General features: G+C 35.4%; 1 pseudogene; it reads left to right on the top strand.

Annotated features, from left to right (window-relative positions):
* The first annotated feature begins 14,140 nt into the window (after positions 1–14,140).
* Positions 14,141–19,678, top strand: LOC145661847 (proteasome activator complex subunit 4A pseudogene; annotated as a pseudogene).
* The last annotated feature ends 975 nt before the right edge of the window (positions 19,679–20,653 follow it).

Consider the following 20,653-nt stretch of genomic DNA (forward strand, 5'->3'; position numbering starts at 1 on the left):
TTTTCTGTTCGCTCAAAACAGTAGCTTGTTAATAGATTGATTGGCAAAACACATGAATATGTAATTGAGGACTCGAAGGGCATTATATCAATGTATTCACTAAATTATTAACATTACAGATTTTTAAAAACAAAATACAAAACTCCTTTATTTTGAATCAAATACGGCACGGGTATTATACTCGTAAACAAACTAAAGACGAATCAATTACTGCGTATCTCTATGGAAATCGAGACGAGACGAAAAGTATCGTAAACATTTCTCGTTTTATCTCGATTCTCGAAATAGTGTATGTCCATTCCTTAAGTAACAATTGCTTTGGAGACTGAATCTTATACGCTATTTCGAGGCTTATTGAATTTATTGTGGTCTGTGTAGGTTTTTTGTAGCAAAGCTTTTATAATTAATTCTGCATATCCTAAAAGTTAGTTTATTATATGCCTTACTGTTCAGTGATATTCAGTTATTTTTATTACAGTTATTACAATTATTTACTACAGTAGAATATTTTCTACATTAAACTTCAGTGGAACTCTTTCGTTTAAAATTTTGGTAGTTGCAGAGATGTGTCTTGGAGGTCCAGACACCCTCCCGAAACCCCGATATATCTGTAAGTTTTGCCTAATTCTAGGGCAACTTTTAAAATGTTAATACCAATATTCTTCTTCTTCTTCTTCTTCTTCTTCTTATTATTATTATTATTATTATTATTATTATTATTATTATTATTATTATTATTATTATTATTATTATTATTATTATTATTACTGAAAATTTAAGACCTCAACATTACGTCCTATTGCAATGTAAATAAGCATACTGAAGTTGATAGGAAAAGGATAAGAGATACTTTCGAGGGATTAGTGTTGAAACGAAACGAGAGGGGAGAAAGAAGGTGTTAGCTCCTGGACAGTATTAATATCGAAACTTCGGATGCCTAAATAGAAACTAAGTAGGATCTGCCTTCATCACGATACATAAAACACGCTTTCTTTGGATAAAAGACTTTGGAGTATGTATGCGTTATATCGATATTTTAACAAAATATACATACCAATATAAAAAAGAATAGTTCCTAGTTAGAAATTTTGGCTGAACAGATATGTGAAACGTGTTGGAAATTGCGAACGAAAATATTATTATTTCTAGCAGTACGAGTAATAGTGGAAAACGTTCGGAATAATTGCTCGGAAACAATATCGTTTCAGACACATTTATGACTCTTACTAGGCCCTAAGCATGGCCCTTAGGGGTCGTATTCATGAATTGTTTGCTAAACATCTTACGTTTTCACACAGCACGAATCAAGGTTGTAGACAGACATGTGACGTCATTTTGCTAGTAATTTTCCTGTGAAGAAAGCCGTCCCCACTCTAACCTGTAAGACCAAAAGAAATTGAGTATTTTTCATTTTATTACACATCAGAAGTATGAATATTGTAGTTGATAAAAACAACTTACCACAGCGAGAATCGAACACAGGACCCCTGAATTACGAAACGAATTCTCACCTTACTACGCTAAGACTGCCTGTTAAGTAAGAGTCAAAAAACATTCTTGTATATAGCAAATTGCACACGTTTACGGTAACGACGAAACACACTGATTTCGGTCATGATAAAATACTATAGTCGAGAAACTGCAAATTTAAATTAGAAAACAAAATAGACATATAGTGCCTCAGACAACTTTCTTTTTTGCTTCACTGAAACTAAGTAACTTGTCTTTATTATACTTAGTAATACTCGTTTTATAGTCATTTCCAGTAACCTTGAATGACAGGGACACGAACACAGATACATCGAGGACACAATTTCAAAACATCTCCTACCGGGAATTGAACACGGGACTGGGAGAACTGACCCACCACCCACCGTGACCCACTCGGACCCACCACCCACCGATCCGCACCCACCTACCACCTACCAAAATATCGTTATCAACTCTGACACATGATATACAGCCTCTTCTCCATTGACTAAAGTTTATACTTGTAATAAAACCAGGTTGTGAAATTCTAACTAATCGAAGTTTGAATTTTTACGGTCACTCGCTCCAACACCAGTCTGTTACAATAACGGTGGATCTGAGTTTAAGATATAAAATTTTAAAGTGTTCTTTGTCATGGGCCAAATTTCGATGAATTTCAATTAAATTATCATGATATAATTATTTCCATGTTGAATTTTTAGTGGAAAAACGCATGAAATTTGAAAGCCCCAAATCAAGGAAAGTAGACCAACGTACAGTCCAAACTTAAAATTTCCTTGTAATTAAGCGTACATTACAAATTTTGTCTATTTTTCTCACAACTTGATTGCTTGATTGTCCTGTGCCCTAAGCACTCCATATAATAAAGATAAGCTTCAGGAATTATTATAGTAGAAAGTGCATGGTTTCTGTTTCTCAATTTGTTTGTGAATTCGTTTCTCAACTAATATCGATCGTTTTCGATTATTTTTACAAACCAATCCACTACCAACTTCGCATATATAGAAAGGGCCGCTCCTCTCATAAAGAAGAATTTTAAAAAATGCTATAAGACGTTCTGTTCATTTTCAACTGACAGTTAATATAGTGAATTTCAGCTCGGTAAGTTTAACAGCTTGTGAGATACTCAATTTTTTCGCAAAAATTCGGATCCAAACTACCCTCTTAAGATATTATTATAATTAAAGTGATATGATAACGTCCCATTTTGAATTAAGGCCTTACTATATACCAAAAGTCATTTCATTTGACTTTGCAATTTTGCCGTGATGATCAGGCACACAAAATTACATAGATTTTTATATATTATAGTGATTCAAGAATGTATTGTTTCCAGTAGTTAGCTCGTCTAAAAACTCATAGGCTGTGTGTCTTGAAAGGCAAGTAGTAGTATAAGTCCTTTTGCTATTATTGCAATTACAAATATCAATATCCAAAAATGCCTGAAGTTCTTTTTTCACTTAGAGATACTCATCTCAGGTAAGTAAACAGAAACAAATGAAAAAGGAATGGTAATGGAGGCCTTGAAAGTAAAAAATGGACAAATTCACCAGTGTTCAGGAGCATATTTTAAAGGACGCTCGACCCTAGTAATAGGAGCTAGGGACGCCGTTCTGATTAGTTGAAGTTATCCGTTTCTCGCCACGTACCATAAATATAACAGAAATGAACCACCTACTACTGTCGTTCTGCGTGGCCGAGCGGGCAGTTCACCGTGAGTTCTGATGGTGTGTGGAGGTGATTTTGCGCGCTTCGTGCAAGCATGTCCTGAGTTTCATTTGTATTTTCTGTAGTCTATTTCTTTTTTGTCCTGTGCTTAGGACTGTGTAGTGGTCTTAATTACTGGAAATTGTGTGAAGTGGTACGACGTTATGAATACAATTCGACAAAACACGTTAAAATTTGAGTTTGACAAAAATTTCAGACAATTATGACCGTCACCGGCTGAAATACACATATGGTTAAGTGAACATTTTTCTGATCTGATGAACAAAATGATTGTAATTCAATTACACAACGAAGACTTCTGTGTATATGTTATACTGGATACAGCTCTGAATTTTGAACAAGCTTTACGTACACTGCCAGACTCTGTTCCCTTCCGTCATTAGACTGGTGTTTCCTCTGTGGTAAATATTTTGGATGCTACTACTAACTATACTAAAGTCTGTATTTTTGAATTACCGTGTGAATTTAGTAATGACGGAAATCAACTACGGCGATCGTTACGTAAAAACGGAAAGTGCTCTTAAATAAAATAGTCAGTGTTAGCCAAGGAATTCAAGATAGTGTGAGTGACCCGTAAACACATTTCGGCGGTGGTGACTTTGACTCTGACATGGTTTGTACGAACTTCTCTGCTCCAGTCGAGTCTCGTGAGAAGGGTGGTGATATAGAACCTGCTGCTTCGTAAGTTACTGTGTCTATAGCTTCTTGTCTGCCCAGTCATCGCCGGCTACGATCCCTTAGCGCCTTCCCAAATAGCAGGGACAAGCGAACACGGCCTAGTTCCTTTAGGAGCCGCTGTGGCGCTAGTTACGTGCACCATTTTTCTGTGTGTAGCAGGCAAATGAAACGGCTAGCTATAACAGGAAAAGAATTATTAAGCCCCCCCCCCCCATATAGTATCACAAAAACTAAACTGTTTTTAAAATCGAATACAATTAGTATCGAATAATTAAGAATAAAAGATAATACAAACACACCGGCAAGAAATCCTTTACAAATTACAAACGAGGCACTTTCCCAGATAATGGCTTGGCATTTAGAAATTTTGTATGTTCAAAATATCCTGTTTCAACATCTGCTATGTTCTTCAGCAACACTGGAACTACTACATCGCAAATTTTTACACTTAATTTGAATGAATGATTGTCCGAAAAGAGGCACTGTAAGCACTAAAGTGTTGCAGAAAGGAAACAATATAGGCGGAAAGAGTTTCCGAAATTCGAGTATTCACAAACCGATGGGCCTTTTCAACAACGTGAATCATCCACACTAGTTCTTTTGTAGGATAGCACATTACGTTTCTATCGTCTTGTTTATATATCAAATTCATAAGCGTGGAATTAGAATATATTTGTTCTGACATAAGTTTGTGACATGAGGCACAATCTATACTTTGAATAATTTTCCGATCTACAAAACTTCGTAAGAAAGCAGTAGAAGCTAATTTCACTGTTCCTGATAAAATGTCTGAAAAGAAAACCATAAATGGGAACATTAAAGAATTATACAAATTGTGACAATAGTAGTGAACAATAGGCTAAAATGTTATGAATTGACTAATTTCTTAAAAATGTTATGAGTTGACTAATTTCTTATTGTGCATACAGTGTATACAGACTGAATTGTTAAGGATTGGATTTCATTTGCGTTATGATTTAACTGAATTTCACTTTTAGTTTACACTTTAATGAATGTGTCTATTTTTCTCCTAGTGCAAAATGGTTATATTTTTTTTCCCTGACATTATCGTATTAGTAGGTTTCATATGGTAGATTGACAGAAATACATAAATATATTTCTACAACATGGGATCTTTGTATATTATCTGTTTTAGTAAGATGTAAATAGGAGTCTACTAATATATTACTACGATATTTCACAAAAGTAAATAAAATCATTTTATCTAGATAAATATTACGGAAATTTTGGATTACCACTGGCACACCAAATACTGGGATAGTATCTGAAATAAAGGCTCTGGGTTCTTGTATTCCATTAGCAAGGGCATCAATCTTGGGAAGCTTTGGAGGCCGGGCCCCCCGAAGTTCAAATTGGCTCCCCTAATTAAGGGGGGAGGAATGCTAAGTTGAAGTAGGTTCTTCAATTTCTACAGTACATGGTAATTCGTTTTCCTGTTCTACTAAAGCGTATCTGCCATAGGGCTCCCCCAAAGTTACACAGAAATCGGCACTCTTGCCCATAAGCTAAAGGTTTTAGATCTATTTTTTCTTTAGAAAAGAACCAACCTACGCATAGATTCCATTACTACTCAGAAACATAAATAAATAAAATTAATTACACAAGCAAGAAACAACACTTACTAGGATCAATATGAAGACCAGTCAACAATTCTGTAACTGTATCTGGTATGGGAATATATGCTTCAGAATCAGGAAAGTGACTAGGAATATGTATTTTCCTTAGAAATATTAGTAGAATTTGCGGTGGAAGGCGGAGATAGTAATCAAGTTTTTAAAATTCGATTTATTGTACACAATGGCTCTGCTAACCTACATATCATTGCTCCCAGACAAAATGATACACAACAATATACTATAGTTAAAACAATAAAAGAATACTTTTTGTGCTGTTAATTTTAGTACATAAAGTTACTGCAAGTATTATGCAACTATAGTGCCTACATACGCCACCCAACTTTTTTTTTCAGCAAGGAGAAAAATTACGTAAAACACAACACTCAGGGTTCCCATATGTCCCGGATTTTAAGGGACAGTCCCTTATTTTATGATTTTGTCCTGCATCACAGGGAGCTTCGATACGGGGCAGCGAAAGTCCCGTATTTTGCCCAAATAACAAATTTACTTCAGACAACGACTTTAAAGCCCGCAAATTTTAATGAATCGTCATGAGCCTGGCAAGTAAATGGCAAATGCTATTTCAGAAAAGCTCCGAGTTGCCAAATTTATTTAAAGTCGTCCCCTTTTGCCTAAGGATCCCACCGTCAAATTCATTTGTGAAAAGAGTTTTCTCATATATGAATTTGAAATGGACTGACACAAAAATATGTGTTTCTGCCCAGTTGATGACAGCTGAGTTTTTCAACAGCCTAAAGAAAAATCCAAACTTGAAAAATTTTATCAGTACAGTTAAGTCAAACGTGAAGTAGGATTTTTGAAATAGTTTAGATTACGTAAATTCAATGTTTTAAAAGTAAGATTTGCCTATTTTTTCTTAGATCTATATTAGCTCTTTGTGTTAGTTCATACTTTTGTATTCCTTTCAATCTAAAATGATTACTTTTTTATTTGATGCCTAGCTTATTTTCTACCACTAGATTATGTTTATTAAAACCCTTCCCGTTAATACTCATTGAAACTAGTCAACCCATCTCTTTTTAGACTATCTTTATTTGGCAATCCTGACCACACAACACTTGTCTAAATCCACTCAGACTTATGTGACAGACAACCTGTCCTTCTGTTTAGTGCACGTTAGTAGCGCCACAACGGCCGAAAGGTCAACTATCCCCTGTACGCTAAATCTCATGTTATGAGCGAGATATGGTAAGGCGCTAAGAGATCGTAGCCGGCGATGGCCCAGTTCACGAGCCTTCGGTTTGTTATGCCCTATGCTTTATTTTCTACTTTTCCTGCCGTGCAGTTCTCACGTGATGTTTACCGGACTGTTTCTAGTTACGTTTTTTTTTTTTCTAATTTTCAAACTTCAGGAAGATTGGTGGAAATTGTGTTCCAGATGGAAGCAATTTTTTCCCCTCCCCCCTCTGTAGTGAGGTGTATTGCACAAATTATCCAGTTTTTGGTGTTATTTTTTCACATTGTTTTCTTATTTTATTTATTTATTTACTTGATGGCAGGTTCTCCGTCTCCTACTAGACCTAACGTGCGCCGCTATGTACAATCAATATCGCTGGCATTCACTATCCAGCGAAACGAAGTAGTTTTAAACTTTTGTTATGCAAAGTAGTTACGACATCATTCTTCTGCAAGAGGTCCAATTTGAATTTTTTGAATTTCTGCCTATGTACAATGAAATTGTGAATATCGGACCAACAATCAGGGTACTGCTATCTTAATCAGAAAGGGTATTGTCGTAAAAAGCATTAAGCGGCTTCCCTCTGGCCGTGGCATCAGTTTATTTTGTGATTAATTTAATATTGTGAACGTTTATGGTATTTCTGGAACAGTTAACAGGCGTTCTCGTGGTCATTTATAACAAGAAAATGGTGCAGATTTTACCAGATAATTGTGCTCCTATTATTATGGCTGGTGATTTAATGTATTTGAACGACAAATCTATACCACTGGCATCTTACACCCTAGTGTCACTTTTATCCGCCTTATCCAACAGTTGCGGCTCAGGGATGTGTGGTGGCAACTTTGGACGGTCCCTAAATTTAGTTTTAAGAATAGTCATATGATGTCCAGGTTAGATAGATTTTACATAACGTCTTCTCAGTGTTCAAATATAGTTGAAACGGACATACATCCAGTTTCATTTAGCGACCATGCAGCAGTTTTTTGTGTTCTTAAAATTCCGACAGGTGTCTCGCATACGCATGGTAGAAGTTACTGGAAATTAAATGTTCAACTTCTGCATCCAGCTACGATTAGGAATGATTTTCGTCAACGGGTTGGCAATTTTGGGTACATCAACGACGTTATTTTTCGAATATCTCTCGATAATGGACTTCTTACGTTAAACCCAACATAAAACGTTTTTTCCAATGGCACGAAAAGGAAATTAAGCGCGAGACTAAACAGACATTAGAATATTATTACGCTGACATCAAATGTTTACAAATCAAAATGGCGCATCCAACATGGCGGACACAAATTACAAAAAAAAATAAGCTATGGATCTGAAATTGGATATATAAAGACACTCGACTCGCTATGTATGAATAGGATACCAAAATTTAAAATTCAAAATAGCGAATCCAATATGGCGGACAAAATGCAAAACACTACTGGAACTGAAAGCAGGTAGGTACAGGTTTTCGTGGTCGCGGTGTATGAATTCAATGTCAAAAGTGCAAAATGCAATATGACGCATCCAACATGGTAGACAAAATGTACAAAAGTATAGAATGGACGTATTCGTATCGAGATGAGCCTGGGCTCCGTTTCATTCTCGTCTCGATTTGGAAAAGCATATTAGAGACGAGACCGAGACAAGATCGAAACTACTCTCGGTGTCAGTACCATCCCTACTACGGAGAGTGGACATTTGTCATATATATTGCTCATAAGTGTATATGACATAATGTGAAACTCGAAAGACAATTATGCACGCATAACGACGTTTTAAACGCGCACTTTTCATTGTTATTGTTCGGATCTCCAGATAGTATTCACAAATAACCGCAACGTACCGTACAGACGCCATTCAAGCAAGATGCTACAGATGTAAAGTGTAGTCAATGCAGCTTTTCAAAGATATATGACATATGCCGATCTCCGCGTATCTCTTTGGAGGTGGGGTAGGGAGTTGATAGCAAAATAATTATTGTCGATGATTGCAATCTGTTCGTATCTTAAAATTTTCATGTGCGCTACAAAACCTGTCCTGCATTCTATGCCATAATTTTGGCATAATTGTACAGCAAAACACGTTCCCTGTTTATTGTAAAACATCACATGCCCCTACTTGCCCCCTTATGCACTATAGGTATTTTTCTACTACATACGTAACAATAACATATGCCCGTTCCTTACATATTTTTCTTATTTTTCGTCCGTCACATTGGATTCATCATATTACGTTTTGTATTTTTAACATTGAATTCGTATTCAGCGAAAACGAAAACCTCTACCTACCCGCTTTCAGTTCCATAGCAGAGTTTTGCACTTCGTCTGCCATATTGGATACGCCATTTTGAATTTTACACTTTTGGTATCCTATTCATACATAGCGACATCGAATATCTCTATGTACCTAATTTCAGATCCATAGCATGTTTCTTTGTAATTTGTGTCCGCCATGTTGGATGCGCCATTTTGATTTGTAAACATTTCATGTCAAATTTGTATTCAGGTACCTTTCAAACCTATATATACCAGGTATCAAAACAATTACGTCATAGCTTGTTATTTTGTCCAAGTTTTCTGATGTTTCGGAGCGTGCCTTGTTCTGAACTTCAATTGGTCGCGACGCCCCCTATAGGCCCCATTCAAGAGAGATATTTCACATGTGAGGTATACTCGGTGTGATCTTTCCAACGATATATAACACGTGCAGATCCCCGCGTACCATTTTTAGTACTTCCCTAGTATAAGTGTTTATTTTCCCCAATTCTTATCTTATTATATGGGTATATTTTTACCCATAATTATGGACCGTGTTTTACAAATCCGAACTTCTAGTAGGATGAGTGTTCCTAAAGGTTTCCTGAAAAATTGATAAATTACTTCTTACAGCAAGTCTTTTTCATGTTCAAAATCTATTCGTTTGTTACGGTCTTCAATTTGTTTTCCTTTCCACCAAAAGAATGTGGTATACAGTAGCTGCCACTTCGATTAATCATACACAAGATATATATATAAGAGATGACATGGTCAGCAAACAGAAATAAATATGAAATAATTAAAATGAAATGTAATGCTTGAAGGAAATCAAACACGAGTTGAGTAGAGCATTGCAATAGATGAGTAGAATTTTTATGGAATCTATTCTGCGTGTCTATTTCACCCTTATCTCTCTACTAAACTCGTAAGCTGTAGAAACTTAGTTCTACATCCTCTTTCAGCATTAATATCCATAGAGCAAAAACGATAAGACATAGCAAGAAATGGCTTATTGATATGTTTCAGCAATCCAACAGTCATGAATAAGTTTTGTCTCAATCTTTATTCTCTATTCCAATTGCAGAATCCTAAAAATCTACCATTTCCGGTTTCGACAACTATATCTGACTTTATTCGTCTATTGCAACGAGAAATGATAGAAATCAACTACCATTTCAATATTGATTCGCATAGAGCGTAAACGGTAATAGGAGGAACTGGGATAGATTTCCCTCAGCTCATATTATTTAATGAAACCAGGAGTAGTGAAAACTTGGTTAGTAATAATTGTAAGAGTTAACGAGAAACTGTTTTAGATATTGATTGAATGTCCGAGAAAGAGATTCCATCTATGATCTCTTTATTGTAACCGGAAGTTATATAGGTCTATTACTTCTGGTTTCAGTATTGAATGTCAGCGACAAAAGTTCTTTCCGTTTGGTAAAATTTATTTAGGGAATAACGGTAGTATAGAAAATTACATACTTTTTAATAGTGAAAACGTACAGAAAATTACATAATTTTTAATATAGTGAAAACTGTACCCAAATTGTCCTTCCATTCTAAAGTTATGTACGAAATTAATTTCATCAAACGGAAATAATTTTTGTCGCTGACTGTACATAGTATGGAAGTCTAGTACGGTTTCAGAATGTGAAACGAAACTAATTTATGCAAGTTTGCGCTAGCTTAGTGGTAGAGCGGTAACCCCTAGTGTGTGGAGTTCCTGGTTTGCTCCTAGCTTCTGCCAAGTGGGCTTGAGCCCAAGTGGGCCCAAGAATTAGAAAATCAACTTTTTCTAGAGGGCCCAAATACACGTATTAATGCTTACCTCCCAGAAAAAAATCTAAATTACGGCGCTGTTTGAAGTACTTTATTTTAAGAAAGTATGATAGTGGATATCAGATAATTCGTAAGTAATGCTATCTCATAAACAACATTGAAGTGAATAACGATACTTTTTCCGAAAGGCAGGAGGTAGAATCAAAAGATTTCATGAATACGTACCGTACCGATAGAATGTCGAGTGAAACTTTCTCATTATTCAGACCCTTTTAACTTCCACAGTCCCACTCAAAAATCTCTTCTACAAAGCATGATTACTGATAACATCTCTGTTACTTTTACACGACCTTCTTTTGTCAAGAGTGACTTTCTTCCCTTTCATAATTTTTCTTAGGATTGTAGTTACCATCCCTGCTTCCACTTTAAAATAGACCTTACGAAGAGGGAAATAGAGTTGAATTCAAGAGTGGGAGCTCTTCAGTTTCATAAAAAGAAGTAAAACTCAGAAGTTGATTTTAAAGTCATTTTATTATCGGGAACTTTCTGAAGATTGTAACACTCGTAAACAAGTGCCAAATACACACTATTCTAATTTTTGTTGTCGTTGTTGTTGTTGGAATTATCACAAAAATATTCTCGAATCAATGTAAAATTTTAGCATTTTTCGGAAGAGCTAATAGTATATTCTTGGTCTGGGTATATTTAGTAAAGTGTGAATTTCTTCCTGGGCTAACTTATCTCTATTTTAGTGTTATGCTAAAAGGGGTAAAGTTATTTCACGAGCTTGCGTACGCTTGTATATAAACCATACTTTTATAATAAATAAAATAAATTCTTCATTTAAAGCTGCATGCTTATAGATAGCAAAATGATAATGGGGTGATAAACTCAAATGGATAATGACAATATTAAGTAAAACAGGAAGCACACACAATATGATGAACAGACTCATAAAACGATTATGATTTTCCAAAATAATGAATAAACGTATAGTGCAACAGGAAATCTGTATAATAGAATAAAATCGTACTAAATATCAGGTTATTTTTGTGTGGAATTAGACATACTGGAGACTAGGATTCGATTTCCGGTAGGAGATCGTGTGGTTCGAATCCCATACAAGCTCAAGCAAAGCTGAAAGGAGACATTAAACTCAAACCAAACCAAATCAAAAACTATTGTTCGAATTGTCTTGAGGAAGACAACACGGCACTGATATAGACTGCTACTATACTGATGTTGTCACAGATGGCCATCTACTACCCCAACTGTAATTGAAATAACGCCAATCATTAGTGACTTCTCCAAAACATTTCTTGTGATATAATTACGAAATAATCTCGCCTTGTGTATAAAATATTCAATAATAAAACGTGTAGATAGTCCTCAATCAATACATATAACTATATATACCTAAGGTTTAAGAGACCTGGAAATTCTTTGTTGCAGAAACAGAACTTTTCATTGAAGTCTATTCCATACCAAACCAAACCAGTCAGGTTTGTTGTTCCTTACCTCATCAAGACTGTGCTTTACATTATCTTTTTTTTTTTTTTTTTTGGTCTACACAAAAGTCTTTTTAAGGTATATCTGTAGGTGAAACTAGAGGAGCCACTCCCTTCCATAACACAATTGGCTTCTAGAATGCGATTGGAATGCCATGTGGTTGTTTACGTTCATTCAATTCTGAACTAAAGGTCTGCTCCAACTAAGGGATCATGGTACCCCTTAGCAAAATATTCTAGTCATGCTAATAGGCATATCTGTGGAACATTAATCTACATTCTTAATTTTATTTTATCAACATATATACTTCGTACAATACAAGTTATACATCCAATGTTAAAGCTCTTGAAAACATAACATAGTCTACAACCATTACCTAAATTCTGAACCTTAAATTCTTCTTCTGAAACCTCCAGTAAATAGTACGTAAAATATTTAATAAATAAAGCGGAAACGTTAGTCAATCATCTCCTAAATTGTTAGTATTGATGTCGATTATTATTAATGAAAGAAGGTGACGGAAACTATGTGTTAAATGAGGCGCCTAGTATCAAAGTACGCCATATCCATTTCGCTTAGTCTCGAGTAATCTCGCAAAACTTGCATTGAAGCTCCATATACACGTGTACAAAGTCCCATATTTGAACCGGCTTTTTAGTATGAAATATTAAAGTTTTAAACAAAAATCTGTTTCCATGGATTTCCTTTAGATCAAACATATAACAAGCGATATATAACTCAATTTCGGTAAAAAGTGGATTTGGCGGCTTTTCATACAAGGCGCCTCCAATATGGTTTTCAGGTAAAGGTTTAAATATTGTTAACACGAAATCTGAAGATTAAAATTCATTGAGTTGGAAGTTATTACTATCTTTGAAATAATAAGTATTATATAATCATTTTGATGTGCGATTCTTGTTAGCTTTTTTAAAAAGTAGAATACAATGTTTGTGTGTGTCATCAATTAATTGTGTAATCATATCCAATATTTGGTTTATAGACAATAATCCAAAACCAAAGTATACCTAGGGTTCCCAGACCTCCGGTTTGCTGGAACAGTCCTGGATTTACATTATCCATTCACCCAGAAAAAGTGCTCATTAAAACTTCAAGTGTTCCAGTTTTCCTCCAAAACCTAAGTTGATAACATTCGCGCGATATTTAAAAAATATTGATACTTAACTAACATGAATAATGTACTCTCTACCACTCACTGTTAATAAGTATTGACCTATTATTTAAATAATATTGATGTTTCTGCAAAATCAAGTACATAACTTTGAACTTACTGTACATTTTCATAACGTGCTCCGGGTTTTACTTAAACTTTTATAAGGAGACCTAGATTTTCACTCTGAAAATCTGGAGGCCCTAGATTTACTGATAACAGTTATAAAAATTCTGAGTGTTTCTGTCGAAATAGTTTCTCTGGGAAATAATATGATTTAATTAGATCCAATTTCTTCATTCTTTAAAATAATGTTTAACATTATCGGAGCTCTATTAAGTTGTAATCTGAATAAGGCAATAGTTTAAGATTTCCCTTGTTTTTTTACGTTTTTTTCTGTAGGATAGTGTTTTGCATCTCCATTAGTTTCCAGTAAAATTTCCCCGGGCCTCTTCTGATTAGTCTTCTTGAAAAATCATGAAAGTGATCAGTCATTGTTTAAGATTAACGGTGCCTGGTGACAATAACAAAGCAAAGTTATTTTTTATTGTATTATTTATTTATTTTTAAATTTATTTTCAAACTACAACTAACTTGTGTCATACAGTCACTACGCTTCTGATTCTATAGCACAACCTAGATTTCCTAGTTGATATTCTAATCACCTCACAACTTAACGGCATATATAAAGTAATTAATGGACGAGGAAAACGAAGATGCTGCCAGATGTCGCATCGAAATGCTTGGTTTTAAACCACAGAAAGAAAATCCTTACAACTCTTTGTTGCCGTATGCAGATAAATTGGACGATGAGTCGATGAGATTCCTTGCTTCAATCAAAGCAAATCTAGGGAAAGCAGTCCTAATGAGAGAACTGGTGCCAGGATGTGAACTCTGGGCTTATAGATTAGTGAGTTATATCAAACTTTATGGATTGAAGTTTTCTAAAGATGATCATATTAAATTTATTCATTTGATGTTTGAGCTCGTGACAATACCGGATCTGGAGCCAGAGTTGGTACACGAATTCGGTTACGTTTTAGTGTTGCTCTTAGAGAAAAAGGATGTGCTTTCTCCAAACGATTTAACTCTACCTTGGAGACCTTTGTTCGATTTATACGAAAGGTTTACAAATTCGTCGTATGTGAAACTAGGAATGTTAAGATATTTCCCATTCTACATAGTAGACTCATTACTTCTTGAATTACAATCTCCAGCACATCATTTTTACGACGGTTTGATGCATGCTGTAGATAAAACATTGCACAGTGTTCTTAACGATTTGATTCGCACAGCACGACATTACTTTCCCTTGTCGGCGACAAAAGAAATGCTTGATGAATGGAGGCCTATGATGTGCCCGTTCTCAAATTCAATGCGTACTATAATGAAGAACTTTGAATTATTCTTACCTGTTTCCCTTCCGCCAGAGAAAAGCCATGCTGGCTATAAGCTGTGGTTTGATGAAATGATGAAAATATGGGAAGTATTTCACAATGATGCTAGCTGGGAGAAAGAATTAATGTGGTTGATGGCCCGATTGGCACATTATAATATTGGTTACATTGATTGGGAACCCTATGTTCCTATTATGTTTACAAGGTTCCTTCGTAGCCTTGATCTGCCAGTAACGTACAAAGAAATCGGAAGATCTTCACAATGCTGTCTTGATGTGTCATCTGTTGCATTGTGGATAGTGTCCGCTCTAGGAGGACAGAGCTGTACTCAAACGTATTTAGACAAATTATTGAAATCTTTAGAATCGTACTTTTACCCTGCAAATTCTGGGTTTTGGATGATCAAACTAGACAGACTGGTGGAAAAATTGCCTTTGTTTTTCATTAATAGAGTACACAGGGAACGATATGAGACATCATCGTGGACCACATCGATTCCTGAAACCCATAAACTAACAGAGGATGATATCACAAGATTTGTTGAAAGTGTAAAATTTGTGGCAATTCAAAATTTGCTTTCTCATATGGGTTGTGTTGGAACAAACCAAGCACTGCTACATCTTGCTACTTTACGACCTCAGGTGATCATTCCATCAGTTCTGGAGAAGATAGATTCTAGTCTTGAATCATTAACAGAGCCTCTAAAATTAACAGCTACTATACAGTGCATCGTAGCGGTTGCAAGGCCCCTGGTTAATTTCAAAGGAGGACGAACGCAAGTTATACCGTTACTTACGAGAATACTACCAGGAATTGACCCCAATGACTCTGAAAAATTAATTTTTACTTGCCTGCTTATTTACATATTAACTAGCATGATTCCTATTGTAGACTCTTCAAATGCAAGTGATTACTGGTTTGATTTAACTGATGAAGAACAGACTTTATGCTTGCAAACAGAAAACTTTGAAGAATTTGTGTTAGAGTTTTTCGATCGCATTTTCGCCGTAATTGACAGCATCAATACAGAAGATATAGCGTTAGGTGCTGACGAAAATAACAAATGCGAATTCGAAGATATGATTCTAGACATAAGTTTAACTATTCTTTTCCAATCATCTCCCTCAATATATCAATCGGCACTGACAAAATTCCAGTCGTTTATCGCTCGTTCTATTTTAGAACAAAACTGTGCTGCTAGTCTACTAGCTTCTCTGTGTGGATGTTTCGTACAAGTAAACCCAGAAGAAGCCTTTCAACTTCTACTTCCACAAATATGTAGAACTATTCACTCTCTGCTGGAACCTGAAGAAATATTAAGTGAAGACAATTTGAGTAAAGAGTTGCTTTTCAACTTACTTATATTATCAAAATGTGTAACCGGTCACGGAAAGTATTTAATAAGATATGTACCTCAAATTGTTGAAATACTTGATCGTGCTCTGCGGTTAAAATGTAAAAGAGGATACGAACTAGCAGGAAAAGTTTTATACAATTTGCTGAGCGCTCTTACAGCAACTAGGCCTATTGAAGATCGTTCTTTTTGTAATGGTTTTAATAGACCAATAAGTGAATACTTGCCTATTAGAGAGTGGGGACATTTCATTAAATTTAGTGATTTGGAAATTGAATGGCATGTTCCTGGCGATGAAGAAATAGTGTGTGTGCAAGATATTGTAAACCGATATCTCGTTCCTGAAATTGATCGCATCTTGAAATTCGTGCGTGACGAAGAAAGTTTATCAAGCGAAGAACTTCAGCAAAGTTTATTTTTAATATGGAACTTATTTGGATGTGAAACGATACTTCCATTTTGGGAAGAAGAACCTATAACTTTAATAGACAGTTGTGTATCCGTAGGATCTGTTTATCACACTGTAGAAGTCGAAAGTAAATCCATAACAATGCGAAATGGAAACAACATCCGTAAAGCATTGTCGAATTGTATGGACATGCTCCTGAATAAGTTACTTACTTGTAGAGAGGATGACACAAAAGTTCTCTGCAAAGTAATCCACGTCTATGAAGAGATATTATTTCGTAATTATATTGGATATCTTGATGGTGACAAGGATGAATACTATTGGAACAAACAATTTATAGAGGACAAACTAATTGGTAAGAAAAGAAGTCTAAGATCATTATATATACATAGAGTTCTTTTACAACATAGAATCAGATTAGGAGAAATTTCCAATACAAATTTCACTCCAACCCATAGAAAAATAATCTTGAATCTTTATAAACTTGGAACAAGTCATTACAGTGAAGTAAGAGCAGTGGCTCAGAAAGTTTTGTTCATGTCGTTCTGTTATTTCCCATATTCGTACCGAATACTTATACCAAATATAGTTAAAAGTTTGGAACAGGGGTCCGAACATCATGAACGTAAAGGTGCCCTCTATATATTATTGGGACCGCGACAAGACCCGATAGCTACGTCTGATTGGGAAACAATTGCAACGTTGTGGCCAGCAGTAATTCAAACCGAACCTTCAGACAAATTATCTGTAATTAATTTATTACATAATGTACAACATATTGTTTATACCCACTTTTCAACTATAACTATCGAGGTTGGTATCCCTGAAAAATGCTTGGAGGCTGCTAAAGTGTTGTGGAATGACAATTCCACTCCTTATCCATGTTTGCCAATGCTACCTGAGTCAGACATTGAAGCTGGGTTCAGCAAACTTCAACAGAGAAACAGTAGAAACAAAAATTCTTATTTTACCATATTAGATTCATTGCTATACATAATTGAAAATGGAAATTTACATTGGCGTCATCGTAAAATAGCTATAAGTTTCATACGGAATCTTGTCCGTCCCGAGGTATACTATCCTTCAAATATTGCAAGGTATTTTCTAAATACACTGATTGATGATAGTTTAGAGCTGAGAAAAATCGCTATACGTGTTATAATTTTTATTTTAAAACAGCAAAAGAGATCTCATAAGAAGATCAAAATAACTCCCTACCAAGAAACAACCGAAACAATGCATCCTGGAGATCGATCAGATAACGCCTGGTTACAATATGATAGTAATTGTTGTCCCAAAACTCCGGAAGAATGGGATAATACAAATTACGTACATAAAAGTTTTTACGGTTACTATTGTTGGCCTCAAGAGTTAGAAGTTTATGCTCCTTCCAGCGAACAACCAAACCTTGACCGTACTTTTGAAGAACTAAATGATGTAGAAAAGGAAATAAATTATTTCTTTACTAATCAGCAAAAAGTGAATAAACTTATTGAATATTTTTCTTTAGAGGAAAACAAAGGAGTCGATAAATTCAACGTTTTCAAATTTCTACTATTTAAATATTTATTTCGCAATTATGGAGATAGTTATCTCATATACTTGAAACCTCACATAGAAAGATTGGTTTCTGAGAAAGAAGAAAGTGGACAAAGATGTGCAGCTGAGTTAATTGCAGGATTAATTCATGGATCCAAGCTTTGGCCATTTGACAAAGTCCATTCTCTGTGGGAATTTTTGGGACCGATAATTAGGACAGCATTGAGCAACATGACAGTCGAAACGATACCTGATTGGTCCTTATGTTTTGCTTCTGCTTCATATAACAGAGATCCAAAACGTAATCACTGGTTGTTGGAAATTCTAATGGAAGATCCATTAAGAGACGATGCTTCTTTCATGGACTGTGGACGGTTGCGGTTACTTCAATATGCTTTGAGGGAGCAACAATGGAGGGTTGCAGAACTTTTGCATAGATTGTTCAATTATCTAACACCGTATTTAACACATGCATTCCAAAATATAAGAAAATACGTAGGAAGTACATTTGCAACAACTTTTCTTTCAGATTTTTCATTTGCTGACAGTATTCATTCAAAGTCTCCTCATATATCAGATTTTGTATCTCAAATTTCCCCTAGGCTAGAAGTATTGTATCAAGTTAGTAGTGAAGTTGTCACGTCTACAGTAGTTCTTCCAGAAGAAGACGAAAAAATGCCAGAAAATGACACAAACAAACAAGAAAACGAGCAATTCTCTACGGATCAGCTAGAAGTGGCTTTGAAATTACTGAAAACTATTTGTAATTGGATTTCTGAAAATATTGATAGAGCACTTTACGGTACAGTTCCTGACTTCTATAAATTCTTCTTAATTGCTTGTATACTGGAAGGTTACAAAGGAGATGAGGAAGTTGGTCAAAACTGTAAACTAATGCTAGGGAAGCTGGCACAAGCCTTCACTCTGCCCAAATTTATTCCTGATGTTTTATCATCAATTGATACAGTGGTCAATAACGAATCCTGGTTGGCCAGAGCGACGAGTTTAAGCTTTCTTCAAGTCTTCGTTTTCTATAACATGCCCTCCATTTTAAATGATGATAAATGGACGAAGCAAGTCACAGATATTGTTCTTAAATTATTAGAAGATGAAAGGGTGGAAGTTCGAGAAAAGGCAGCAGAAGTATTATCCGGGTTACTACATTGTGATTTTATACCAACCCCAATGGAACTACTACAAAAATTTAAAACAAAATGTAAGACGATGTTGTTAGGAAACGTCCGATCAGATGCTGCTAGTATTAGAACTTTAATTAAGCGACATTCAGGAGTTCTAGGTTTGTGCGCTTTTATAAATGCGTATCCATATGATGTTCCAGATTTTTTACCGGACATTTTCTTAGATCTTGAAAGTCACCTTAATGATCCTCAACCAATCCCTTCAACGATAAGAAAAACTTTAGGTGACTTCAAACGTACACATCATAGTGGCTGGGAAGAACAAAAAGAAAAGTTTACCGAGGACCAGTTAGCTGTTTTCACTAATTTTGTTGTTCCTCCTTCGTACGTAGTTTAATAATTATTTGTATCTATTAAAACTAGTTTTTTACATTAAAATATATTTAAAAACGAATGTTAATAAAATACATATATATCAATCTGTAAATGAATAGTTTATAAATAGATTAATATTTGTTCCTGAAATCTTCCCTGATTTCAAACACCTGTTGCATCAAAACTTAAATCAAAGCACTTGAAAGAATATCTAAGCTCCTTAGCTTTCTGCCTGTTGAAATAGTTGGGGCCGCGGTAGCTCAGTGGTAGAGCGTTCACCTCTAGTGCATATGGTCCCGGGTTCAAACCCTGCTCCCGCCAAGTGAACTTTGTAGTGGACAAGCACCGTGTGCGTGAGTTTCCTCGGAGTTCTCCCACTTTCTTCATTCCACCATTTCATTCATTACGCATCATCACAATCTCCTTTAGCCTAGCCGTCATAACCGCGGGACGTAAAACTCAAAAATTATATTTCATTTCTTGAAATACTTGTATACATTATGCTGGATGCAGGCCTGTCAGCATGAGTGTGGGAATGGCCTATATTAGTAATGGGCGCCTCTCGTGAGAGGACAGGGGAACGCGAATCCCAAATTTTATGTAGGAGAGGAAATGGTTGAAGGCTAGTAGCTTATACGAAAGGAAGTAAAGAAATAGGAAGAACAAGTGAGTGTTATAGCTATTGTTTAGTAGTAGTAGTAGTAGTAGTACATTGCAAGTTTTCTTATGTGAAACTTGTCTTCTAAATGCCATGGTATGATGAAAGTAAAAGAAAAGGGATAGAGAAAGGCTACAATTAATGGATAGCAGTGGCGGTTTCTCCTGGTGTTCCCTTGTTTGTGCAAACCTCCTTTCAATATTTTAAATTTTTGTGCTAAATCAATTTTCGTTTTATTGCAACACCATATTTTTTTTAATTAAGTGAGTTTGAAACGAGGCTGGCTAGTTGCTATTTGCCTGGGAGTTTGACTTATTCCCCAGCTTAACAGCTTCTGGG

Source organism: Thermobia domestica, chromosome 1, assembly GCF_964235325.1.
Source record: "Thermobia domestica chromosome 1, izTheDome1.hap1.1, whole genome shotgun sequence".
In the NCBI taxonomy this organism is placed as follows: domain Eukaryota; kingdom Metazoa; phylum Arthropoda; class Insecta; order Zygentoma; family Lepismatidae; genus Thermobia; species Thermobia domestica.